Genomic DNA, 27,224 nt, shown 5'->3' with positions numbered 1-27,224 from the left:
AACTATGGTCCTTACTCAACAGTACCAAATGATTAAGCAAACTGATAACCGAGGCAGGATGGACAAATGGATATAAGATTCTATCCATGATAAAGAAAAAGGGGGGAATGAAAAGACCCCTGTCCCACCAGCTCAGGCCTATTTTAAGAGAAAAAGAAAAATTATTAACGGGGCATGTTAAAGGAATTTATCTGAAGATTTAGCTAAGAAAGAGGCAGGATAATTGGGAAAGTCAGAGCATGTCTGAACTAACAGGAGCTGATAAGCAGGAACTATAAAACTGTCCTGTAAAACTTCTGATACCAGATTCCTGACCAAGGACAGAGTAAATAGGATGAGATAACAAAGGACTATAAATGAAAAAGTAAAATTATGGCTTGTGAAGCGTGTTATCCTAAGTTCTGAGCCGCTCTGACCACCCCCAGGAAGGTTATCCTTAACAAGGTTCCTTCTCGGGCCTTCACAGATAAAATGAAAGAAGTCTGTGTTTATACATTCTTTACCATTTTCACGACTCGTGCTGCGGGCAATTAGGGAAAAACCTGTGTTTATGCAGGTGCGGAAGTGCGAGGCTGCGGCAATTTGGGGAAGCCTGTGTCTCTGTCTGTGTCTCTATCTATCATCCCTCCTCTCCAGTTAAAGTAAATTTATGGCTTTTCCAAGGATGTCTAAATGCTGGATTCAAAATAACCAATAAGAAATCTGTTGCTTACCGCACGTGAAACCTGCCCCTTTACCCTATAAAAAACCTGTACCCCAAAGCCCGGTGTGCCACTTCACCGAAGCTCCGGCTGAGGTTTTGCTGCGCACCCGCAGGCGCCTGTGTACCTAATAAATAGCCTCTTGCTTTTGCAGCCAGTGTTCACGTGATTTTCCTTGGACAGGGGGATGGAGGGTCTTTCACTTGTTATTTTTGTAAAATTACTGTGATCTCAAACAGGGGAGCCAACATTCAAAATAACTATTACATAAACTAAATATGTTTTTACTGTTTTTAATTCCATTTTGTACTTTCCTTGTAAGCTCTATAATTGTTGCCTGATTAATGTTTTGCAGAAGTACTGCTTCATGAACAAGTCACCTAAATTAAGTTGAAGTAATAAGGCATTACCTATAGGACAGAGAAGATAATATAGACTCCAATTAAATAAAAGGGGGTAAATAACTGTAAAGTTATAGACATTGAAGTTAAAGCCCAGTAATCTTACTTTATGACTGGTGAGACGGGCTTGCTGGATGTTTAAGACCAAGCTTAGATATCAAGACAAAAATAAAGGGGCCAAGAAAACCAGTATTTGGTTCTTGCCCTCAGAGTCTGCTTGAATCCATGGAACAAGAGAACTTGTTTAAGAAACTTTGCAATTCTTGGCCACACAACCTCCCCATCAGGGATACTGATGAGACAACTAGAGGAAGAAAAGCCAATCAGTGCACCTGCTGCAGAGGAAGGTCATTGGAAAAGGGAGATATCCTGATGTTTCCAAGGGAAGTCACCTCATCAGGGAGACCCTACCTAGTGAATGTCACCAAAGGAGCTAAGAAGCTGCTCTCAAGTTCCCCACAAATGACTCGTGGGAACTCAGTTGACTCTTAAGAGACAGGAATAGGTCAATTTGACCAGCATGGTCTTAAAAACCTAGCAAAACAGTTAAAACCAAAACATAGCCATTCTTGGGCATTTGATAAAGAAACAATAGAAATGTAACTTAAGATGTACACTTGTTAGCCCCCTAGAATAAGAAAAGACTGGAGGCTACAAAAATGAGAACACTCAACATGTTATTTCTCATTGTCTAGCTGCTTTTGCAGTATTAGCCTGTCCATTACAGATCAAAACTGATAATTCTCCATCATTTACTAGTTCTTCTTTTCAACAGTTTTGCCACCAATTTCATAATAAACATGGAACAGGTATTCCTTATAAACTCAAGGCCAAGCCATTGTAGAATGAGCCCATTTATCTATTAAGCTACAATTATAAAAACAAAAAGGGGTAGATAAGACCCCACAAAATAAGCTTAAACATGCTTTGTTTGTTTTAAACTTTTAAAATTGTGATTCAGAAGGTCACACAGCAGCCAAGAGGCATATGTCTTCTGCCACGATAGGTCCATTGGGTCTAGTTTGGTGGAAAGATTTACAAACAGGACAGTAGAATGGATCCAGTAATAATGTGGGGTAGATGTTATGCTTGTGTCTCTTCAGAAGGAGCATTCTGTCCTATTTGGGTACCTAAACATGCCATCAAGCATGGGGGACCTGGAGCCAAGGTTTAAGTGGTTGAAGATCTAACCAGAGACATCAGCCCTGATCTTCAGGAAGAACCAGAAGTCAATGAGAAGAAGGAGAAAGAAGAATCAAGTGAACCAGACAGTTCATGTGCCTTTGTGAGGTAAATGAGGAATCTCATTTAACAGGCTTAAAACATGACTGAACAGCAAGAAGTTAAATCTCCAATCTCAATATTTGTAGCCATGTAAGCTCTATTAAGCTCTTAGGTAGCCATACCCTCAGAACCAAGAGCCAGGACCTCAAAGCAGCTCTCAAAACCAAGATCCAGAACCTCAAAATAGATGCCCATAATTTGCATTTTAAATAATATTAAAAAGAGGGAGATATGGGAAGCCATCCTAACCTAGCAGAATCAGGCAGTTTCCTGTCTAATTTCTCTGAGAGAATGGATCCCCTAACTCCACCCTATCCTGTCCATCACAAAAGAAACTTGTCCCCTTTACCTATCTACAAATAAAAGAGAGTTGGCTACTCCAGGTTGTTGTTATTAGAGGCCAGAACTAGTATAGCCAGACCCATCATGCCCCCTCTCATTTAAAAATATTATTGGCTCTTGTGTGTTTGAGTAGATAAGTTTTTGGGTAATTGAGTGATATATGGCCAACACCATCCTTTGGTAGCTAACCCTTTTCTCAGTCATGTCCCACACTTCTCCACCCAGTTTATTATGTGCTCTTGTTCCTTTTGATGCATCATATTCTGCACAAAGATATCATAATCCAGGTGATTCTTTACCTCCTTGTATACTTTATGTAGCTATTTCTGGTAAGTAACCTCCAAGTTCATAGCAGTATTATTCCTCTGGTCATCAAAAAGATAGTGGTGCTTCTGAACCAGTGCCTGCTGTGACTTCTCCAACTCAGTTGTACCATGGATTTGTTTGATGGAAGCCTGCTTTACCTCTTATACTTGGGCAATATTTTGTTCTTCAAGATTATCAGTAAATTCTTAAATAGAGGTAACATTTTTTAATTACATAGACAAGTAACCCTACAATTGATAGGGTAGAGAAGGTCTCTGGGGTAATCACATATATTCTTTGGATAAAAAATACAAGATAAGCCCAGTTACAAGCATGTAGGGTCCTGTTACACCAGTTTTAGGATAAAGAAATTGAGAGAATTCTCCAGGGATCAGCCCAAGACAAACTTTCCTCCATCTTCAGGAAGAGGCAATAAAGGGGTAAAACATGACTTTCCTGTGTAAGAAATCCTAGTTGCCTGAAATACTCCTGGCCCTAAGCATGCTGCATTTCTGAGACTTGAGACCACTGTGGCAGTGGCAGGAAGTACCACCTCTGAAAGCTTGGGCAACAAATGTCCAAGCAGCAGATTTATTGTCTCTGTGACCCCAAATGGAGACTCTTTTCAGGGACAGGAGGAAGATGACTACTTGGGTTTATTTATTTTTTTAATAGGACATGGTTACTGTGGTAAAATGCATGTCTCATCTAGTTTATTATCTTGGTCACTCTTGTGTGTGTGTGTGTGTGTGTGTGTGTGCGTGTGTTGCCGGGGATTGAACCCAGGGTCTTGTGCATGTGAGGCAAGCACTCTACCAACTGAGCTATATCCCTAGCCCCTCTTCATCACTCTTGAGTGTATGTTTAGTGGCATAAAGCAGCACATCCTCAGTACCTCCTCATCTTCCCAGACTGAAGCTCCATGCCACTAACACTAACCCCTCCCTGCCCCTGTCCCTAGCACACACCACCTACTGCCTGATCCCATGGACATGGCTTCTAGGGGTCTCAGAATGTAATTCCTGACTGGTATCACTTGGCATAGTTTCATGGTTCTTCCATGTAGTGGTATGGGTCAGAATGTCATCCATTTTCATATGTATTTTCATACATGTTTATACATGACTTCTTGATGACTGAAGCTTTATTGGTATGCACTGTTCTTCTTTGTCCCAAGTAATATTTTTCTAAAATTTTTTATTTGTTTTAATTAGTTATACATGACAGGAGAATGCATTTTGAAACATCATATAAAATGGAGTATAATTTCTCATTCTTCTGGTTATACATAATGTAGAATCCCACAGTTATATAGCTATATATGTACATATGTACATAGAGTAATACTGTTTGATTTATTCTGGTATCCTTCCTATTCCCTATCATCCCTTAAATCCCCTCTACCTAAAGTCATCTATTCTTCCCTATATCCCCCATTTATTGTGAATGAGCTTCCAAAAATCAGAGAAAACATTAGGCCTTTGGTTTTTTGGGTATGGCTTATTTCAGTTAACACGATGTTCTCTAACTCCATCCATTTACCAGCAAATGCCAGAATTTCATTCTTCTTTAAAGTTGAGTAATAGTCCATGATATATATATATTTGTTTTATCTATTCATCTGTTGAAGGGCATCTAATTTGGTTCCATAGTTTAGCTATTGTGAATTGAGCTGCTATAACATTGATGTTTTTCAAGTTCTTTATATATCCTGGAGATTAATGGTTTATCTGAGGTGAACATGGCAAAAATTTTCTCCCATTCTGTATGCTCTCTCTTCATGTATTGATTATTTCTTTCCTTGAGAAGAAACTTTTTAGTTGAAATCCATCCCATTTATTGATTCTTGATTTTACTTCTTTTGTGCTTTAGGAGTCTTGTTAAGGAAGTCAGATCCTAAGCTAACATGATGAAGATTTGGGCCTACTTTTTCTTCTGTTAGGCACAGGGTCTCTGGTCCAGTGCCCAAGTCTTTGATCCACTTCAAGTTTCACACAGGGTGAGAGATAGGGGTTTAATTTCATTTTGTTTCATGTGAATTTCCCATATTCCCAGCATCATTTATTGCATAGGTTATCTTCTCTTCAGTGAATGTTTTTGGTGCCTTTGTCTAGTATGAGATAACTGTAACCTTTTTTGATCTGAGAACCATTGTGTCTGTCATTAGTATAACTACCCCTGTTCTCTGAGGGTTATTACTTACTGGATTTTTTGTATCCCTTTGCTTTCAACCTGTTTATGTCTCCAGATCTATAGTGAGTCTGAGGTTAGATTTGTGACTCAGTGGTGAAGTACATGCTTGGCATGCACAAAGCACTGGGTTTGAGTCCCATACTGGCAAGTGAAAAAAAAAAGCATATTAAAAAGTAAATGAGTTACTTGCAGAGAGCATATAATTGAATCATGGGGGGATATATTTCTTCCATCCTGCAAATCTCCATGTTTGGACAGGAATGTAATTCATTTACATTTAAAGTAATTGCTGATGAAGAAAGATTTATTTATGTTACTTTGTACTTGTTTTCTATAGGCCTTCTAACTTTAAGTCCCTCATTTTGTGCACTGAGTCTTCTTTGAGTTTAGTTGATTTTTTTTTCCTGTGGCAAATGATATTCATTTCCTTTTGAATATAGTCTTTTTTTCCCTTTGTGATTGCCCTGGGGACTGCATTTAATATCCTGAAGATATAACACTCTAGTTTGAATTTGTATCACATCAACTTCAACACCATACAAAAACTGCTCCTTTAGAGCTTTGTCTTCATCCTCTTCCAGTTATTTCACAAAATTACATCTCTGTAACATCATTAATTTTTAAATTTATTAATCTCTTAAATCATGTAGAAAATAAAATGTAGATTTACAAACTAAGGCTACAGTACTACTAACTCTTCGAATTTTCTTTCTCAAGTGTGATAGTCTCTTAAATCATGTGGAAAACAAATTGGAGTGACACATTGCTACAATAACACCACATCATAACTGCCCATGCATTTACTTATACTGAGGCCCTAACTTCTTCAAACAGCTTTGACCTGCATATTCCCCTGAATATGTCTTCCAGATAGATCTAATGGTAACAGGCTCCTTCAATTTTGTTGAGCTGGGAATGTCTTAAATTTGTCCATACTTTGGAAGGGCAGTTTTTTAGGATATAGGAATCCTGGTTGTCAGTATTTTTTTCTTTCGGGCCTTTGTCTATATAGAGCTCACTACCTTCTGTCCTCCTAAGGTACAGAAATCTGCTGAGGATCTAATTGAGGCTCCCTTGTATGTAATGAGTACATCTCTCACACTGTTTCTGACAGTCTCTCTTTGTCTCTAGCTTTGTTCGACTATGATACTTCAGAAAGGGTCTTTTTGAGTTCATATTAGAGTTCACTGAGCTTCTTCTATTAAATGTGGGGAGTCTTCAGCCATTGTTCTTCAAATAATCCTTCTGACCATTTCTTTCTCTCTTCTTCCTGGATCCTTACCATACAGGTATTGGTATACTTGATGGTGTCCCATGGGACCTCAAAGCTCTGTTCACTTTCTTCCAATCTGTTTTCTTTCTGTCCCTCAGACTCAATAATTTCAATGATTTTATCTTGAGTTTTGCTGCTTCTTTCCTCTGACTGCTCAAATCTGCCTTTAATTCTCTCCAGTAAATTTTTAAATTTCAATTATTTCACTTTTCAGCTTCAGGATTTCTCTGGTTTCCTTTAGGTTTTCTCTTAATTGATATTTTTTTGATATTCTCTTAATTGATATTAATTGATTTTTTTTTTCATATGTCATTTTCTTAACTTTCTCCACTTCTTTCTTTAGTTCCTCCCACAATTTTAAGACAGTTTATTTGAGGTCTGTGTGAGGCATGTGTGCTATCTTGTATTTCTCAGGAAAGGGTTCTCTTGTTTGGTCTTTTTTCATTTAAATGGACATATTGCCTGTTTCTTTGGATGTCTTTTGATTTTTTTTTTTTGTTGTTGATAATTGAATCTAATAACATGGTAATTCTGGAAATCATATTTCTCCTCTGTCCCCAGGTTTTGCCTGTTTTTGATCTGTTGAGATTGTTGTAGACTATCTCTGTGCTAAGGAGCAGCCTAAGGTATAAATTTAAGATCTTGTCAGGTCTTTTTTCAGGCTAAACTTTCCTTGAGTATAATGGTGACTTTCTAAGTTTCCCTGTTAATGTGGTTGCTTTTGAATATCCTAGAATTTAAGCGACTGTCTCCAAAAGAGGGCAAAAGAGAAAAATGAAGATGAGAGGAAAAGAAGGGAAAAAGGAGTCTTGTTCCTTTAAATATCCTAGAAAGTTCTTTCAACTGATGCTGTGTTTTCACAAGTTTGAAGAGGGATAAAGCAGTGGTTGTCCCCCTATATTTTCACCTCAAAGACAAAAAGCAGTGGTTACCAAATCAGAATGCAGACTCCCAATTTATAGAGAAAATGGCTATTCTTGTGCACTCTGTCCCCCACAAGCTGTGTGCAAGGTGGTATTGGAAGATATACATGATTGTCTGCTCCAGAGATGGGAGTTGGTGATGGGTAGCTATCCCCATGCTAGGAACTGAAATACACCAAAATTAACATAATAAACCTTCCTCTGGAAAAGCAGAATTCCAAAATATTTATATTAGATATTACCACTGTGCCTGTTGTTTAGTGAAGGGTCAAACTTCTGGGGCTTTTTATTTTTCATCTTTCTGGAACAAGCATTAAAAGTTGGAAAAATGACTGGAATTCAGGAGAATGGAAAGGAGAGGGGAAGAACGTCCAGGTAAGGGGAGCCACTTCAGTTTGGATGCAGCCACAGACATGACCATGGGAGCAAACTGTATCTAAGGACCTTAGATATAGTACCTTATCCAGCTCTGATAACAACACTGTGAAGTGGTGGCTGTTGCTGTATGCCAGAGAATGATAATGGTGTTGATGGTGATGGTGGTAGAACTGATTCTTTTGAGGTTGAGGTTGTGGTGGTTGTAAGGAATCCCATGAAAACCACGCCAGACATGGGAAATCACATAAGAGGGTGTATTAAGCAAACAGAGTGTCTCCCTGCAGGGTAAGAGAGAAAATGAGAGGAAAAGAAAGGGAAAGAGAAAAGGCGCATGCAAGAAAGAGTGGAAAAGTGAGGAGGAGAAAGAAAGCAAGTGAGTAGGAGAGAAAAGCAAGAGAAAAGATGGTGGGGTAGCTACTGTGAAGCAGTTGAATTCTGCTGGGCAAACAGGGGACCAATAACGGAGAATGATCCTTGGAAGCTGACTGATGAACCAACAGCTGGCTAGGATGTTCACAGACTGACAAGTAGTTGGGAGGCAGAGAAAATGGCTACAGCGGAAAGGACAGGGAGAGCAGCTTTCAGACTGACAAGCTAGGTTGTGATGCAAAGGGCAGGGGAGCAGCTTTGTATTACATTCCCCCATTTCTGTTTTTATAAAAAAATCTTTTGTTCTCCAGTTCTTTCCCTCCTTATCTCTCCTTCCTGCCTAAATGACTAGGGCTGGTTTTGCAGGTGAGACGTAAAAAGTCCATTCTCCCAGGGATAGTCTTCAACTTCCAGACTTCCAGAAGCAGATGGTTTTCATGGACTTCATTTCCTCAATTTGACTGATCCCCTATTTCTACACTAACTGCCTGTCCCCATTCTGGCTTCATTCACCCCTCTAATTTTAGGAACTCCCTTACTGCTGTAGGGAAAGAGAGGTGATGACCATTCTGCTTCTTCAAGCTGTATGGGGGCAGCATGGGACAAGCAGTTTGGAGTTTCCATTTTAGAAATCAGGTTAACTGAGTGGTCCATGGTAGAAGTCTGGTTGGGGAAGAGCAGGTTGTAAAGGCATCTGGGGATGGGAGCTTCTATGAGAGAAGAACAAAAAGACATGAGTACTAAAAGGAGATTAGTAAAAGAAAAATGTTGCAGAATCTGGAACATGCCAATGAATATCATGAAGATGACAGAAGTCAATAATTCCTCACCAGGGGGTGGAAGAACTGAGTTGTTCCCATAACAAGGCCTAGCAAAGGCTGGAGAGGACAAGGCCTTTATTTGGGAACTTTAACATTGTCTACGTTATCAGGAATGTAAACACAATATTTAGTACAGAGTCTATAAAACATAGATTAAGCCTACCTGTGTCTGTAGGCCTTAAACTGATTAAAACTTCTGACTCTGGCAGTTTCTCTTGATAGTTTTCAGGCACATTTGCCTAGGACTCTCTCTTTTGTAGCTTTTAGTCTTTATTCTAGTGGGCTAACACAAGTATACATCTTAAGTTACATTTAAGTATTATTTCTTTTAAATGCCCAAGAATGACTATATTTTGGTTTTAACTGTTTTGCTAGGTGTTTAAGATCGAGCTGGTCAAAGTGACCTGTTCCTGTCTGTTAAAGAGTCACATGAGAGGATTTATTAAGCAAACAGTTAAAGAGTCAGCTGAGTTCCCACAGGGGTCACTCATAGAGAACTTAACAGCAGCTTCTTAGCTCCATTAGTGCCATTGGTTAGTGCCACCTCGATGAGGTGGCTTCCCTTGGAAGCATTAGGGGTGTCTCCCTTTTTCCATGACCCTCCTCTGTAGCAGGTGCAACTAGTGGCCTCATCAATCTCCTTGATTAGGAGGTTGTGTGATCCACCCAGAGTTGCAAAGCTCCTTAGAGAAGTCCTCTTGTACCCTGGGTTTAGGGTGACTTTGAGAGCAAGATCCAAATATGGACATTTCTGACCTCTCTATTTAATCTCAATCTCTAAGTTTGATCTTAACCATCAAGCAAGCCAGTCTCACCAGTCATAAAGTAAGAGTACTGGGATTTAACTTCAATGTCTGTAACTTTACACTTATTTACCCCCTTTTATCTAATTGGGGTCTACATTATCTGTCCTAGAGGTGATGGCTTTTCGAGATAATCTATGGTGTACTCCTGCAAAATATCTGGCAACAGTTAGAGTTTACAAGGAAATACAAAATGGAATCACCAACAGCAAAACATTCAGTTTGTGAAATAGCTATCTTGAATTTTGGTTGAATTATTCATTATATCCCCTGTTTGAGATCACAGTAATCTTTACAACAAACAACAAACTTTTGAACACAACTTTAAATGAATTAAAGTCTGGCTTACTTTGGAGCCATTCTAACATGCAACCGGGTGAGGCAGAACCTTATCTCAGGTAAGGTGGGGTTTTTCACAAATCTTAGGTAAAATGTTCTAATCCTGAAGCTAATTTTTCCTCTTTTGCCATGACCAGCATGACCAAATTCTCAAGTTCAGTGAGGGGCAAAGGAGTATTAGAAAATAAAAGTTTGTAAACACAGATTTTAAAGATTAAGCTGAGATCAGAGGGAGCTCTGTTCTCTGATGGAAATGCATATCTAAAGAGTTATGTCAGCAAACTTTATATATGTATGTAAGGATTATTCTTTGTTTTCAGGAAAGTTACAGAGATTAGGACATTAACATAACTTTTTTTCAGAGCTGCAAAGTGCAATGTTAGGAGCTCTGTGTAACTCTCAAGGAAGTCCACTGTCCAAAGTTATTGTAAGGTGGGCATAAACCAGAGAAGGGAGCTGATGATACACTGGTTACCTAGCAAAAGAATTCCTTCCTGCCCAAGAGCTGTGAGCCTGAGATCAGTGTCAGAGCTGATAGGACTCCTATATAGAGCCTCCCCAGGGAGGTTACTGCCACAGCAGTTAGGCATCTTGTGCCCCTGCACAGGAACACTCCCATGCACCAGGTATGCCACAGTCATGAGGTCAGAGACACCAATCTCAGTCACTGTTGTCCCATTTTTGCTACTGCACATTACACTCTTTCTTAAATGTAAGAAGTTCTATATGAACATTAATTAACACAATTTAACTTTATATCTAAAAGATAAATTAAAGAAAGGCTGAGAGAGCTTTTAACTTTCCTTTAGTGTGGCAAAATGGCAAAATGCTTTCATGTTTCATGATATTAAACTTTAAACAATTCAGGCTCTCAATAACTTTTAGAAATACATTTATATTTAGATTTATTTTGTCTCAGTGTAACAAATTGTACATATAGAACATTAAATGATGAGTTTAAAATTACCATTACAGACAAGTTTAATTTGGAGAACAGCAGCTTGATAAATTTTCTGCTTCAAAAGGCTTGTATACCTGGAAAATATGAACACATTTAATATAACAAACACGTTTGACTAATCCCATACATGTCAACTCTAATTCTCTCATCTTATTGTAAAAATACCAATATATCAGACAAGTGTATCAACAGTATTTGCCGTCTCCTTCCTGTTGAAGAAAAGCCCTAGAAAAATTGATGTTAGACATTTTATAAACATCAATATTTTATTAGTTTGACCACCTAGAGACTTGTGATTTAATTTTGAAGACATTTTGCTTCTATTAGTTTACCCAACTTAATTTGAACCTTTTTAAATCATGTGAATTAAAAGTATTTGGATCCATTTTTTAAATTTTAATTTTTATGTGCATTTATATTTAACACAAAAGCAAAGGCCTTGTAATGTTTATCTCCATTGCAATGTAACATGTTCAAAAATAACTCTAGAGTTGGATAAAAAGAACTGATCAAAAATCATTAACCTAGGTATGTAGGATCAAAATTGTGAGCTAGCATTTAAGAAAAACAAGAGTTCTAGAAGAAAAATGAGAAAGGGAAGGGCAGAGAGAAGAGGTTAAAGAGAAAGAGAAAGGCAGAGAGAGAGATAAATTGTTCTCCCAGGAGATATTTAAAATGGACACTTTTTTCCTTTTCTTGGGTTTGAGACTGGTCTAAGATTTAACTGAGATCTGAAAGGGGCTATCAGGTTCCTAGTTAGTAATCAATTCAGGTTTGGATGCAGAAAATTGTGAAACATTATCTCCCACTACTTGTGAGAAATGAGGCTGCTATATGATACTCCTTACTGGGACATGCCACTGATGGTTGGGCTGGTTACTCCCTCCACACTGGCCTATGCAGGACCTCGTGGCAGGAGGACTAGGTGGGTTGGGCTGCGGAATGGAAGCAAAACAGCTGAGTCAAAGTTGGAGGAGGAGAGATTAAGAGGGGGAGAAGAAGGAGGCATTCGAGTTTGCAGGAAGAGCATAGAAGTGCAAGAAAGAAGAGACTTGAAGATAAGGAATCCCTTTCCATCTGCCTGCTCGCTCACAGAAGCTGTGTGCCATTACGTAGTCATTTTAGATTGATTATCTAAAGGGTACTGTGACCAAACATAATCAAGTTTTGATAGCTTTAAGCCGGGGGTCAGGCAAAGGATTCCCAGGGGTGAATCTACCAGAATGGAGGACCCAGATCCCATGGTGGAGACTGATACAGCTGAGTCTGTGGCCAGGGCGTCCCGAGGCCAGAGTAGTCAACTGGAGATGAGAAGGCAGCATATAGAAGGTGTCATCATACAAACATCAATGTGGGGCCAGGCAAAAGCCAAAAAGAGTTGAGAACCTGATGTGAGGGTTTTCGAGTGCGAGCGCAAGACGAGCCTCAACCCTGAGAGAGAATCTCCACCATAAAATCAGGAATCCACCCGGCAGATAAGACCAACTATACGGGACAGCCATAAATATAAAAGTTGTGGCTGGGGTTACCCCCACACCTCAGCCCCCTCGAGAGCCCTGGACACTTGATGGTCACTTCTCAGGTCAGCAGAGGTGTGTTTAAGTGGTCTACAGTGGGGACCTGTCTAAGGGAACTCACCAATCTGAAGTCCAGTGTTGCATGCAAAAAGCTGAGGGTCTGGGAGAATGGAAGGTGGGGCTGTGTCTGGGGGTCACTGGGGGGTCAGATGGGTTTCCACTTGCTTAAGAGACAGTGGAAGGACCCATCCGAGTCATGGCACCAATGTAAGGAATCCCACAAAAACCACACTGGACACGAGATATCACATCAGAGGGTTTATTAAGCAAACAGAGTGTCTCCCTGCAGGGTAAGAAAGAAAATGAGAGAAAAAGAAAGGGAAAGAGAAAAGGCACATGCAAGAAAGAGTGGAAAAGTGAGGAGGAGAAAGAAAGCAAGTGAGTAGGAGAGAAAAGCAAGAGAAAAGATGGCGGGGTAGCTACCGTGAAGCAGTTGAATTCCACTAGGCTAATGGGACCAATAATAGAGAAGGATACTTGCAAGCTGACTGATGAACCAATAGCTAGCTAGGATGTTCACAGACTGACAAGTAGTTGGGAGGCGGGGAAAATGACTGCAGTGGAAAGGGCAGGGAGAGCAGCTTTCAGACTGACAAGCTAGGTTGTGATGCAAAGGACAGGGGAGAAGCTTTGTATTACAGTGGTAGTGATGTTGGTGGTGATGGTGGCGATGGTGTTAATGGTAGTGATGATAGTCATGGTGATAGTGATAATGACAGAGATTTTTCTAATGGTAATTGTATTAAGGAGATGATGGTGATGATGGTAATGGTAGTGCAGTTGGTGTTGCTGATGGAGATGCTGATGGTGTTGCTGATAGTGATGGTGTTGGTGATAGTAGTGAAGGTTGTAGTGCTGGTGTTATTAATGAAGGTGACGATTATGCTGTTGGAGGTAGTAGTAGTGATAGGATATTAATGGTGGTGGAGATAGTGGGGATGATGTAGATGATGAGCATGGTGGGGACAAAGGCAGTCATGGTGATTTTAATAACAGAAGTGGTGGTGAAGGAGGTAAAGGAGCATGTTATTATTTAAGCAGCAGTTGCCATGAGTCAATGCTAAGTAGTAGTTAAAGCCCAATCTTCAGGATCCTTAACACTTGAACTTGAACCCCAGATCCAACTCTTATTCTCAGCATGCTCATAACCATGTTAGTCATCTCAGTCTGTCTCACTTACTTACTCAGTGTGGTGGGGTCATGGGATTCACCTAAGGTGACTGGAGGGCAAATGAAATAAATATCACAATGAACTTAGCCCAGGAATGGCATGAATGCCTTCCCCAAGATTATGTGTTTACAAACACCATCCAAGACTGCCAGTCCTACTGGCTCTAATGTCTCCAGATTTTCATTTATTTCTGACTCTGTTCAGCTCTGGTGACTTCACCATAACCCACCCCCCATTTACCCCATAAATACACTTTCTTGGGCTGGGGGTGAGCCCAGAGGTAAAACAATTGCTTTGAATGTGCAAAGCCCTGGGTTCAATCACCTAAACTTTCAAATAAAATTTGTTTATTTCAATAAAATTTGTTTATTTCATAAACAAATAAATAAACTCTCTTCTGCCCCAGTGTAGAGGCAGCTATATGTAACTCTGACTTCTGTGTGACTTCAGGGAACACAGTGCAGCTTGCCACAGGTTCCTACACTCAGCCCCAAAGGATGGTGAAGATCAGAAATGTTCCATCCAATATGCTCACCTTTGCCCACTCTTTTTAAAGACCCCTCCATACCTTGCATATGTGACCACTTAGCTCCTGTTCTTGACCAAGACTGTGTTCCCAAACCTGTGTACACACACCACGTGAAGACAAGAAAGCCCATACAAGCTAGACATTCTTGTGCCTCCCTCTTCCTATATCTAATTGGTCCCAAATTTCTTCCCACCCAGAATCACACCTCTACACTGTTGCTACCAGGTTTGCCTTACAGCGGCTCTTGTCTGGCAGGGTGACCCCTCCTGCTTCTGTCTCTGTGCCACCACACACTTCTCTACTGCAGTCACATACCCTAAGCCATGCTGGCTCAGAGCCTCCCTGTGCCCCATTCCAGGGCATGGCATCAATCCCCTTTGTTCTGTGTGCTTTGAGATCATTCTTTGGTCATGATGAGAAGATGGAAATCCAAATCCAGTGTACCTGGTTCTAACCCAGCTCTGCTATGCCACTTACTCCCTGTGTGAACTCAGGTTAGTTAATGTATCTTTATGTCATTTGAATTATATATGAATTGGATCCCATGACAGTACCTACTTCCTAAGATTTGGGGGAGTAGGAGTGATACACACAAATCCTCTTAAGGTATAACTGTGTCCTGGTGCTCCCTAGAAAAGGTCTATAGTTCCAACACAGTGCACACTATACTCACCTCCCATGTTTTGTCTGTTGGCTGCCAAGAGACCCTATTCATTGGGGTGGGAGGGGCTTCCTGGACTTCCTGCTGTCCAGGCTGTGCAGGCCAGATGCTCTCCTGTGGCTCTGACACTTGGATTAGAGCACTATGATGAACACAGACTGTGGACTGGCCCACTTGAGGCTCCAGGCCCAGCACTGCCCTCTCCAGGGGTGTGGGGGAACTCCTGCAGCATGCTACACTATAGCCTGCCAACCAGCATGCCAAGCAGCATCAAAGTTTCCATGGTTGTGATGACCAGGAGCAGCCTTGGTCCTTCAAGTCACTCCAAAGGTCCAATGAGTCATGGCCTTTCCATAGCTCCAATCAGGACTCCAGGTCAGCAGTCCCCAGGCACCCTCCCTGTTTCTCTGGCTCCTGGCAATTTTTCCCACCCCCACTGTGTGAGCACACATCCAGAGGACTCTGGACCCTGGAAATGCCATAGGAGATCACGACAGCTGTGCCTGACCAGGAAACTTCATACAGTGGGGTTATCCATGTGGCTGGGGGGAAGTCCCTCGCACCCTGTGAATGAGGCATAAGGTGAGAGCAGTCACCAGACTACCAAGGGCCCTGAAGCTGCAACTGCACAGCACACCACAACACCTGCCCAAACTGAAGAGCCCTTCAGGCCCCCCACCCAGGTACTCTGCCCACCCCTCCACATTCCAGCCCCACTGCCTGGAGATAGGAGAATAGCTCAGCACCTGGGAACACAGACTCTGACAATCAGTGTGCCCATCCTGACCAGAAACCTGTTCCCCTGATTGATGCCTTTGTCTTCTCTGCAAATTGGAGGTAACAGCAACATCTATGAGGCCAGGTTGCTTGAGAAACATGGAGTAATGTATGAAGTGTGGCTGGCTGAAGCTCTGCCATGTGTGCTGTTCTTGCTGTTATTATTACCTGGATGCAAAGAGCTGCCCAAGTAGACTCTCCCTCTCTTCCCTTCTCCTACCTCCCTGTTCTGTCTCCTCCCTCCCCACCACTTCTACCTCTGTCTTGCCAGGGTCCTAGCTGGACATGGCTCTACAGAGACCCCAACAGAGTACCTGCTCTCTCCTCATCCCAGCTTGCCCCTTCTTTCTTCCCTCTTGTCCCCTACTTTCCTTCTTAAACTGTGTCCTGGGATCAACTCATCCTGGATATTGCCCTATCACCTTCTACCAAATGGTCGTGATATTCTCCTGTTCCAAGCTTGCTTTTTCCCACCCCCTCCCAAACCTAGTCACTTAACTATGCACCTGGCATTCACAGATGCCCTCTGGTGCCCCAGTCACACAAGCTGCCAAACCCACCCCATGGCCTCCCACCAGTCTGGCCCTCCATCCCAGCTGCCCTAGTCAAGTCTCCAGCCTCTTCCCCTGTGTTCTGCCCTCCTGTTCTGGTTGTAGGGCACCTCCCTTCCACATCTGACCAGGTCAGGGCCCTACTCTGCTACAGGGGCTCTTCCCACAGGGAGTGCTCCTCCTTCCCACCAGAAAAAAACAAACCCCTGGTTCCCCATTGAAGTGCTGAGACCCTCTGAGACAGAAGACCCATTTCACTCCATCTTTGAATGTTTTTCTGAATGCTTTGGTGCTGCTGTTGTTTTTGATTCTCACCAATGAAGACAAAGAATAGCCACAAACAGGGAAACACAAAAGTTCTCCCTTTATAGGCACCCCATAAAATTGTACCCAGGGATAGATCCCTGCGACCACTCTCCTGAAGTTCCTTTGCTGTCCCTGCCCAGTAACCACTGTTCTGACTTCTATTGCTAGCACTGCATCTTTCTATTCTGGAAACTTCCATTATAAGATGAATCAAGCAGGGGTGTGGAGGGTGCTGCTCTGAACTTGGCATTTACTCAGTGGTGTGCACCTGTGCCATGGGCCTGTCCACGCTCTGCTCTGTGCTGCTGAATGATGTGCTGTTGATGAGTGTGTCACAGTGACTCCTTTCTTCTGGACTGGGAATGAACACACACAAGTCCCTGAGGATGCTTACTTTCATGCCTCCTGGGTGTGTGGCTGGGTAAGCCAGTGCTGGGACACAGAGAGGCTGATGTGGAGTGGGAGAGTCAGCTTCCCATTGCTGTAACAACATATCTGAGACTCACAAAGGGGAACAGTTTATTTTGGCTCACAGTTTTAGAGGTTTATGTCCACAGCTTCTTTGGGGCCTGTGGTGAGGAAGCACATGATGGAGGAACATGTGACAGAGCAAACTTCACAATTCAGGTCTGGGATGCAAGAGAGAAACTAAGAGGAGACTGTATCCATCAAGGACACACAACATGACCTGACACCTCCCACTAGGCCCCACCTCCTAAGTTCCATCACCTCTCAGGAGCACCATCTGGGGATTGACCTTTAACACGTGGGCCTGGGGGGCACTCTGTCCTCCAGGCAGTCCTTCTGCGATTCACTCCTCATGCTGCATGAGACACAGCTATACTAAAATAATTATTCATGTTTCTCTGGAATTCAGATCTGACAAGTGCCCTGTCTGCCAAGGCAGGAACAGGGACTGTCAGGTTGCCTTGTCTTCATCCTGTGGGGAAAGCAGGAGGACAGCCTTTTCAGGGATGAGTTGGATCTCAGGGACAGGACAGAAGCATCTGGGATGTGGCCCAGGCCTCTGACTTCTCCTGCTTCACTTACCATCCCCAAGGCTGCCCCAGTGGCTGATGCCTTGCTATTTCAGCCAGAGCCTGCCCTGCCACCTCAATGGGGGCTTAGCTTCCATCTTCCTCTGGGCAGTCGCATGGACTTCCTCCCTCACTCATGTCACCCTTCCAGCTAAGGCCACAGGATGACTCTAGGCTTTGGAAACAGCAAAATGGGGTGCTGTTAGGGGTATTATTGGGGAATCTAGACCCCATGTGTTTTCTACAAAGTAAAGTGGGCAATCATAGCACTGGAGTTTTTGTTGGAGTTTGTGCAGGGGGACACCAAAAATAAATATCAAGAAAGATGGCATTCCTTTCTATAGAGAGCAACCTGGTCCAGGATTCCCAGAGAAGAGACACTCCATTCTTGTCCTAGCTAAGACCCCTTTCCCTTAAGTTGGTATCACCCTGGATGCTGAGGAGGAAGCTCCCAGGTTGGAAGGTGCCCCTGGGAATACCCTCCTCTGACCTCAACCAGTTGCTACCCACACATTTCAGACTTGAAGCTTTGAGTAGTGGAATAAGAGTGGGAAGGGTGTAAAGAGCAGTCCCTTATCTGTTTAGGGCCTTCTTCAGAGCCACTGGATAGTGGTGAGCATGCTTCCACCTTCGTCTACTGTGTGTGAGCACTGGAGGCTTCAGCTGTAGAATCTCATTCATTATAAACATGGCCACTGAACACAGGTCTTGGATTCAGTGAATTTTTATCCCTGTGGCCTTTCTAGCAGCACATGGGTCCACTCATGGGGTCTGTGATCACGAACATGAGCACAGTTGTGGGAGGCTTTCCTGGGACTGCCACAGGGAGGACAGGGGGCCTTTTAACCTGTCCACCACGAGATGACTGTAAGCCATGCTCCTGCTGAGCACCAGCTCCACCAGTTGACTGCCATCTTGACATTAAAATTCTGTAGTGGACACTAGGGCCTTGATTATATGTCAGTCTCAGGGGTGTTCCTTTTCTGCCAGAGGCTGTCCTGTGGGCACAGGGATCTTTATCATTGCTATGACTGCCATTTGCCAGCAGAGGTAACCTGGCACCAGTACTGCTGGCCTTGAATCTGAGGACCTATTTCTGCCAAGTCAGTCACCCTGGAAATGATAGATAAAACACACGTGCACACACTAGTACACGCACACCTCTTTACACATCACACAACACACACACACACACACACACACACAGAACCCAACACACTCAATACAGTACTACAACTCACAGGCCACGAAATGCATCATACTGTATAACTGTGCTGTACAAACAACACATGACATGCACAGCACTCAACTATCCACATAAATGGCACTCACAGGACATGCACACATCACACACACACTTCACATCTACCACATACATATACATTACACTACTCATCCACACCATTCTGTGAATACTACTGATGCTTTATTGTATCTCATAATATGGGTCAGTGTTTGGAAAGGTCTGTCCATATGTGTCCCTGTGTTCTCTGCAGATCATGGTTCCTGTGCCATGTGGGGTAGCTGTGGAGAAACTTTAGCCCTAGAGGAGGGACTCATGCTTCCCTGGGGCTCACTTTCCTGGGCCCTGCTGAGTCCTTCCCACCCCAGCTGCCTCTGGTGGTACACTGAGGGATCAGGGCCCAGCCTTCCTGCTGCCCATCAGCCCAGGACACATCTGGGTACCCACAGGACAACAACCACACCACAAAACTCAGCGTTCCTGTTAGCAGAAAAAAAGGGGATCCAAGAAAAATTTTGCAAATCAGCTCAGCTCTCTTATTCAGGAATGGAGTCATGGTTCTGAATGGACCCACTTTCCGGATGGAAAATGAGCCAATGAACAAAGAAAGGGATGAGGTTTATAAAGGTTATAATGAGAGATGATGTAGTGAGCCTGACAGAATGGGCACTCAGGAAACTGAGTTGGGTTGGGGGTCAGTGGTCAGTACCTGGAGAAAAGTTACCTTGGAAGAGATTAGTGCTTCCTAGAGACTATCATTCTAGGTTCGATGACACACTTTCTCCCAACCAGTGGCCAGCATCTGAAGAGGATTTATCTTGAGAGGAAAGATATCAATGTATGGCTTTCTTTCTCATTGTCTTTCCCAGGCCACACCCTCTTGGGGTTTTTCCTTTCCCCTATCCAATAGTCCCCACCCCCTAGAACTGAGGGCTCCCTCCACCACTCATTCATGAGGCCCTTTCATCTGCTGGTCCAGATGCCAGGGGCTTCCTGCCCAAGGAATTGCCCCAAGTCCTTCACATTTCTCCAGTGGGTTGGACTCCAGCTGTTTCCTCCCAGAATGCAGAACTGGAGAGAGGGATATTAACCATGGGGTGGGCCTCCAGGGTAGGACTCAAAGGTCGTCCTCTCTGGACTCTCCCTCCAGTCATGACTGTGCCCCAGAGACCTACTCTTGTATCCCAGGATTAGCTTGGGGTGGTCTGGGCAGGTGGGTGCCCATGCCTTTAGGGGAACTTGCTGAGGGGTTCAGGCACAGGAGGGAGGGAGGAAAGGTGGGGAGTCCAGAAGGGGACTGGGAGCTGCGACACGCAAGGCCCAGCCTGCTTATGGCCAAAGGCTATGCAGGAAACATGGACAGTGCCTTAGTGAGGGACCCAGGGTTGATAGGTTGGGGACCATTGGGAGTCCCAGTAGGGGAGCAGGCATGGGTGAAGACCTTTTGCACTCCTGGGGCCCAAGACTCTTGGAGTCCCTTCTGCCAGGATTAGAGAGTTCACCAGCATTAGAAAAAAAAGAAGACAATATATAAAGGAAAAATGAATTTAATTGCAATTTGACCAAAATGGAGGAAGAAGCTGATCTGCCCCAGCCTGTCCCACAGAAGTACTGCAATCTACAGGGACAAAGGCAGGAGTTAGGACAGAGAAGCTGAGTTGTCTCTGCTGTCCCACAGAAGTACTGCCATCCACAGGAAGGAATCTGGGAGACAAAGTTATATAAACAGAGGGGGGATGTTAGGGAGCCCAATATCCTCCAACTTTGCATTCCTTCCTGGAACAGTGCTTTGGCCTGGCCAAAGTTTCCATTCTGGGCATGGGACAGTTGCCTACTGGTAGCTGGGACATTGACAGGACATGCCAGGGACTGAGAACTAAGCAATTTGGAACCCGATTCTCTGGGATCTGGGATCTGGGAGCAGGGAAAGGAAAGTCAGCAGAAGCAGCAAAGCTTTGTGCATTCTGCTGCCAAAGCCAACCTAGAAGGCACTTGGTAGATGCCTCCACTCCACATCTGACCAGGGCTGGACATGGCACTTGACCCCTCTCAACTACTCTGCACAACTGATCAAGACCATCATCATGGAGGGCTGGGGAGATCTGCAGTCTGGATTCTCCAAATGAGTCAATGTTGCCTTTGCATCTGGAGGATGGCATATATTTTTATTTACCTTTCACTACAACCATTTCTTCCCTTCAGGGACAGAAGTGCCTCTCAGGTCAGTGTCATTCCCTAAAGCATGTGGGCCAGATACTCTTTTCTAGTGATGATCCCCATCATTCTGTCCCTTTCACTGAAGACTAGACCCATCATGTCTGGTCTGGTCAGGACCAGTCTGCATCCACATTCCAAGCTAAAGACAAAAACTACCCCAGCCCCCACTGTCCTCTAAAGGCTCAGGAGACTCCCAGAAGCTGCCAGAAGGTCACTCCAGAAGAGACCTTGGAACTTACCCCATAGTGTGCATGAGTCTTCCACTGAGGGTGATCACTGGGTTAAAACATCCATAGAGCCTGGTGCAATGGCCACACTTGTAATGCTAATGAATGGGAAGCTGAAGCAAGAGGATCACACATTTGAAGCCACCCTGTTTGACTTAGTGAGATCCTGTGTTGAAACAAACAAACAAAGTCTGGAAGAGCACCCCTGGGTTCTGTACCCAGTTCCACAAATCAACAGTTACATGTATGCTTTTTAAACATCCATACACTGATGTGCTGAGTCAGCATCAGGGCTGAAGATAATCTCAGACCTGCCTGTGCAGAAAGCAAGTACCCAGCACCACCATGCCTGGCCCTGCCTCAGCAGACCTGACCCTGTTGTCTGTCACAGCTGTCAACTAAGGTTGACACCAGTGTGTCTAGGACAGGGTTGCTCTGGTCTTTCTCTTGGCATTTGGGCTTGTCTTGTCTTGGATTACCTCAGTCCTAGACATGGTCTGGTCTTTGGTTTGATTCTTGAATGGACCCTAGGCCTTGTGTCCTATCCTGCTCTATATACACAGGTTTCTATGTGCTCCTAAATTTAACTTAAATCTAGGTATGTCCAAGGCTCTGAATGACCCACCAACACATGGGGCTCCCTCATGGACAACTGCTTGGTGGATGGTGCCTTTCATTTCACTGGAACATGCAGGCAGAACAACCTTGCAGGCATCAGGACAGGAATTGGCTCCTCTTTGACCTCTTCCTGCCAGCATTCTAACCTGGAGGGTGCTGGTAGTACTACAAAAAGCATGGTCCCTTAGACAGATGGACCTGGATTCTTGTACCTGCTCTGCCACTGGTTGTTTGGGTACCACTGGCAGAGTTTCATCAACCCCTGGAGCATCCTGTGTCATTTGGAAACTGAGGTGATCACTGCTCCCTTACATTATTGAGGCAGATGGTCCATGACATCAGGTGTGTCTTGCATACCGCCAGCTTCAAGGCAGAAAAGGTGCCCTCAACAAATGAAGACTCTGCCCTCCCTGGACTTACCAGCTGGATAGAGCCTAGAGCCCCTCCTGCCCTCTCACACTGGGAGTCTCCTTTCTTAGCACCCTGCAGTTCCTGCCCCCACACCAATCGTTATTTGCTCACATTTTCTCTCCCCCCCTAAAATATCCATTGCCTGGCTTCCCCTGTACCCTCCAGAACCCCAAAAAAGAGGTTTAGTACTAATCCTTAGGCTAGGTACTGGGGCAGAGGCCAAGCTGGCAGCTCAGGGAGGGCCCATCCTGGCCAGGAAGTGTTGGTGCCAGCTCTGTGACCATGCCCTGCTTGAGGTTGGCACACAGACACAGGCCTGGTCAGGGCATTGCAGAAGGATGTTGCTTTACAGAAGAATACTACATAGCTGATGGGAGAGTGCTGGGAGCGTGGCAGGCAGCAGTGCAATGCTCTCCAGGCAGAGGGTAAGTGCTAGAGCAAAGCCCCTTGTGGGAAGGACCACTGTCTAGCATCTAGCAGACAGATCTAATGAACCCAGATAATGAATGCACACAGTGTTCCACGAGCAAGTACCTGTGAACAAATGCACACAACTCCATGGTCAAAACTTCAAAACCAGAAATGTGCTGAAGCTGGGGTTCCTTGGCTTGAGTCCATCCAATGAGCAGGTATGGTCCTGCTCCTTGTGACCTTTGCTGCAGCTGTACTGCAGCCCTGCACACTTCATCCAGTTTCTCCACTTCTTCACCTTCACTCTATCAAACAGGTGTTTCTTCCTTTCATCTGATAAAAAACTCCCATGCCACATTGCACCCCACATCTCATGGGCACATCCTGCCTTAGTGGATAAACACCCTCCTCTCCCAAGTTCAAGTGTTTTACAATTTCTAGAAGTGGGCAAGTGATTGCTCGATCTGCTTTATTGAACAAAGGGGTTCAAGCTTGAGGTGGTTTTATGCTTGTCCAGTTACCATCAGGCTTCTCAAATACTTCCTACTGGTTTGCTGGACTTAAAGTATATTTGGAATTGTCCATTTAACTCGTCCTCACTGGCACTAGATATTTTCATTTTATGAAAGTTCTTTGCCAATCAGGAAAGAGAGATCTGACCTTCCAGCATGGCTTTTATTTATGTTTCTGAGTGCCAGGATATAAACCCTCACAAGGGTGGATGCTTTTGTCCAATCTCAGTTTGGTGGGTTCATTTTCTCCTGAAAGTCCCTATTGAATGTTCTGCATGAAGGTAAGTATAATGTCCTTAAACTATGAATTCAGGCTCAGAGGAGCTGTGAAGAGCCTAAGTCTAACTTGGAACATAGGTTTGAGATCCTCAAGGGGCATGCAGGGAGGGAGGCTCCAGAGGAAGAACAATGTAGAGGGGTTGGAGTGCCAGGAGGAAGAGCAGACCTGGAGAGTGTAGAGGAACAAAGGACCCAGTGAGGGGTGAAAAACACCTGCAGTTGGACAAAAAAAAAAAAAAAAAAAAAAAAAAGAGCAAACCGAGCAGCTACAAACACTGCAAGTTCTGCTGCACAAAACCTAGGAGTGAAGGAAAGGAGAAAAAAGAGACAGGAATCATCAGAGATAGAACAATAAAAATGAGGTATGCTTAAACACAGACACAGATTTCTGACAATTGGAATGACAGGATCACCGAGTAAAAGAAATCTGTAACCTCAATACCAGGGTGGCAGAGTGGTGCTTGTCCACAGGGCTTAGCAAGTCCTCCCTGATGTGGGCGAAACTGTCCTTGACCTGATGTCCCACTGTCCTATCCATGTGGTAGTGGTTCCTTATTCCAGGATCCCAGAGGGTTTCCACCTGGGCCAGAGGCAGTGGCCAGGGGCAAGTCACAGAAGATGCTGACAAGAGTTGGAAATCTGGCCTTAATCTTCTGGTCCCAGGGACCTCAGCCACCCTGGGCTTGTTTCAAGCATACGTAGGGGCACAGGAAAAGGAGCCTAATGGTGTGCAGATGGTGGCAAAGGAGTGATGGGCGCATCTCCCCGTGCCCTTTAAGTTGAGACCCAGTAACACTGGTCTCGTGGTGGCAGGCTCTGAGGAGAAGCCAGTCCAAAGGGCTGCACCAAAGGGCAAACAAGTTTCCTTGAAGGAGGAGCAATCCAGGGCTCCCCAAGTTTTCTTCACAGTGTTGACTGGGACTATCTTGTGAGGCCCAAGAAGGTGTCCTTGCCTTGGAGTGAAAGGCCTTCACCACCAACCTCAGGTCATTTCAGGAACCAGGCAACCTAGGGCTCAGAGGATGGGAAGCAGCTCAGTAGGGACAGGGGACACTCACCCACTAGAACAGAGACTCTGAGCACTGAGAATGAGGGGTGCTCACCCAGAGGACACAGAGATTTCAGAGAACTGGTGGGCCAGGGGTGATGAGCAAGATGACCCAGAGGAGACTGAACATTGGTAGGCATGGGGTACACGCCTACAGGGCCCAGAGGAGACTGAGCACTGCTGGGTGAGGGGCTTACCTAGAGGACCAAGAAGACAGGCAACACCAGAGAGCCACTGGGGCACACCCATGGTACCCACCCCCAGAAAACCCTGAAGAGTGCTGGGAGAGGGGCGCTCACCCGCAGGCCCCGAAGGACACTGATCAAGAGAAGACCAGGGCTACTCACCCACAGGAGCTGCCTGCACTGGGAACTTGTGGGCGAAGGGAGCTCACCCACAGGAACCAACGGACACTGGGCGCTGCTGGGCGAGGAGTGCTCACACATAAGACCCAGAGCAGGCTGAATGCTGGTGGGCCACTGATGCCATCCACAGGACCCTGAGGACCCTGGGCACTGCTGGGTGAGAGGCGCTCACTAGCAGGCCCCAGTGCAGAAGGAAGAATAGTGGGCCAGGGCCCCATTACAAAAGGGACCTTGAGGAAAGCCAAGAGTAGTGGAGTGGGGAACATACCCCAGGGACAATGAGGACACTGAGTACTGCTGGGTGAGGGGCGCTCACCCACAGGACCCAGAGGACACTGGGGAACGAAGGGTGAGGGCGCCCACCCCCAGGAACCAGGGTGGGTGGGCAGACAGGACTCACACTGCTGGGGGAGGGGGGCTCACTCACAGCAATTGGAAAAGACAGAGCCAAGAAGGGTTGGGGCTGCTTAGCTCCACACTCAGGGGTACTGAGCACTGGTGGGTGAGGGACGCTCATCCACAGGGCCCAGAGAAGACTGACCACTGGGGTAGGAAGGGTGCTCACCGAGAGAAACCAGGGAGACAGAGCACTGGTGGAGAGGGGCGCTCACCCAAAGACCCGGACTCCTGGCAATCTGGAGGACAGGATCCCTCAGCCCAAGGTCTAAGTTCCCTCCCTGTGAGGGTGACAGAGTGGTGCTTGTTCACAGGGCTTAGCTAGTCCTCCCTGATGGGGGCAAAACTGTACTGGGTCTGATGTTCCACTGTCCTGTCCATGTGTGAGTGGTCCCTTTTTCCAGGATCCCAGAGGGTTTTCACCTGGGGCAGACAGAGTCCAAGGGCAAGTCACAGAAGATACTGACAAGAGTAGGAAATCTGGCCTTCATCCACTGGTCCCAGGCACCTTAGCTACCCTGGGCATGTTTCAACAATCCCTGGGGCACAGTCCAAGGAGCTGAATGGTGTGCAGATGGTGGCTAAGGAGTGATGGATGCAGGACCTCAGTGCTTTTTGAGTTGACACCCAGTAACACTGGTCTTTTGGTGGCAGACTCTGAGGAGAAGCCTGTCCGAGGGGCTGCACCAAAGGGCAAGCAAGGTTCCTGGAAGGAGGAGGAATCCAGGGCTCCACAAGATTCCTCTGCAGTGTTGACTGGGACAGTCTTGCAAGGCCCAAGAAGGTGTCCTAGCCTTGGAGTGAAGGCCCTCACCACCATCCTCATGTAATCACAGGAGCAGGCAGCTGATTGTTCACAGGATGCGAAGCAGCTCGGGAGGGATAGGGGAAGCTCACCCACTGGAACCAGAGACTCTGAGGACTGAGAATGAGGGGTGCTCACCCAGAAGCCACAGATATTCTGAGCAGTGGTAGAAAAGGGGTGATGAGCAGAAGGACCCAGAGGAGACTGAGCACTGGTAGGCGTGGGGTGCACACCTACAGGGCCCAGAGGAGATTGAGCACTGCTCAGGGAGGGGCAAAACCCATGGAACCCAGAGGAGACTGAGCACTGGTAGGCGTGGGGTGCACACCCACAGGGCCCAGAGGAGACTGAGCACTGCTGGGTGAGGGGCACTCACACACAGGCCCCAGAACAGGGAACACCTGAGAGGCAGGGGCTCACAATCTTGGGAACCACCCGCAAACCTAAGGACTGGTTGGGGAGGCCCTCACTCCCAGCAACTGGAAAAGACAGAGCAAAGAAGGGTGGGGGGAGCTGAACATGCACACTCAGGTTGTCTGAGGACTGGTGGGTGAGGGACGCTCATCCACAGCACAAAGAGAAGACTGACTACTGGTGGAGAAGGGTTCTCACACACAGGAACCAGGGAGACAGAGCACGGTTGGGAGAGGGGCGCTCACCCATAGGACCCAGACTCCTGGCAATCTGTAGGACAAGTTCCCTCAGCCCAAGGTCTCTGTTCCCTCCCTGTGCAGGTGACAGAGTGGTGCTTGTTCAAAGGGCTTAGCGAGTCCTCCCTGATGGTGGGGAAACTGTCCTTGGCATGATGTTTCAATGTCCTGTCCATGTTGCACTGGATCCTTAATCCAGGATCCTAGAGGGTTTCCACCTGGGGCAGAGACAGGGTCCAGGGCCAAGTCACAGAAGATGCTGACATGAGTTGGAAATCTGGCCTTCATTTTCTGGTCCCAGGAAACTCAGCCACCCTGGGCGTGATTCAAGCATCCCTA

At 45.3% G+C, this 27,224-nt stretch overlaps 2 pseudogenes; one reads left to right on the top strand and one right to left on the bottom strand.

Moving 5' to 3' along the window:
* LOC124979393 (myomesin-2-like) overlaps window positions 1-27,224 on the top strand; it is a 460,208-nt pseudogene that overhangs the window by 358,566 nt on the left and 74,418 nt on the right.
* LOC124981203 (ATP synthase F(0) complex subunit B1, mitochondrial-like) lies at window positions 2,929-13,370 on the bottom strand (annotated as a pseudogene).

The sequence above is a fragment of the Sciurus carolinensis genome, chromosome 3, assembly GCF_902686445.1.
Source record: "Sciurus carolinensis chromosome 3, mSciCar1.2, whole genome shotgun sequence".
NCBI classification, from domain to species: domain Eukaryota; kingdom Metazoa; phylum Chordata; class Mammalia; order Rodentia; family Sciuridae; genus Sciurus; species Sciurus carolinensis.
This window is presented reverse-complemented; position numbering and strand designations above follow the sequence as displayed.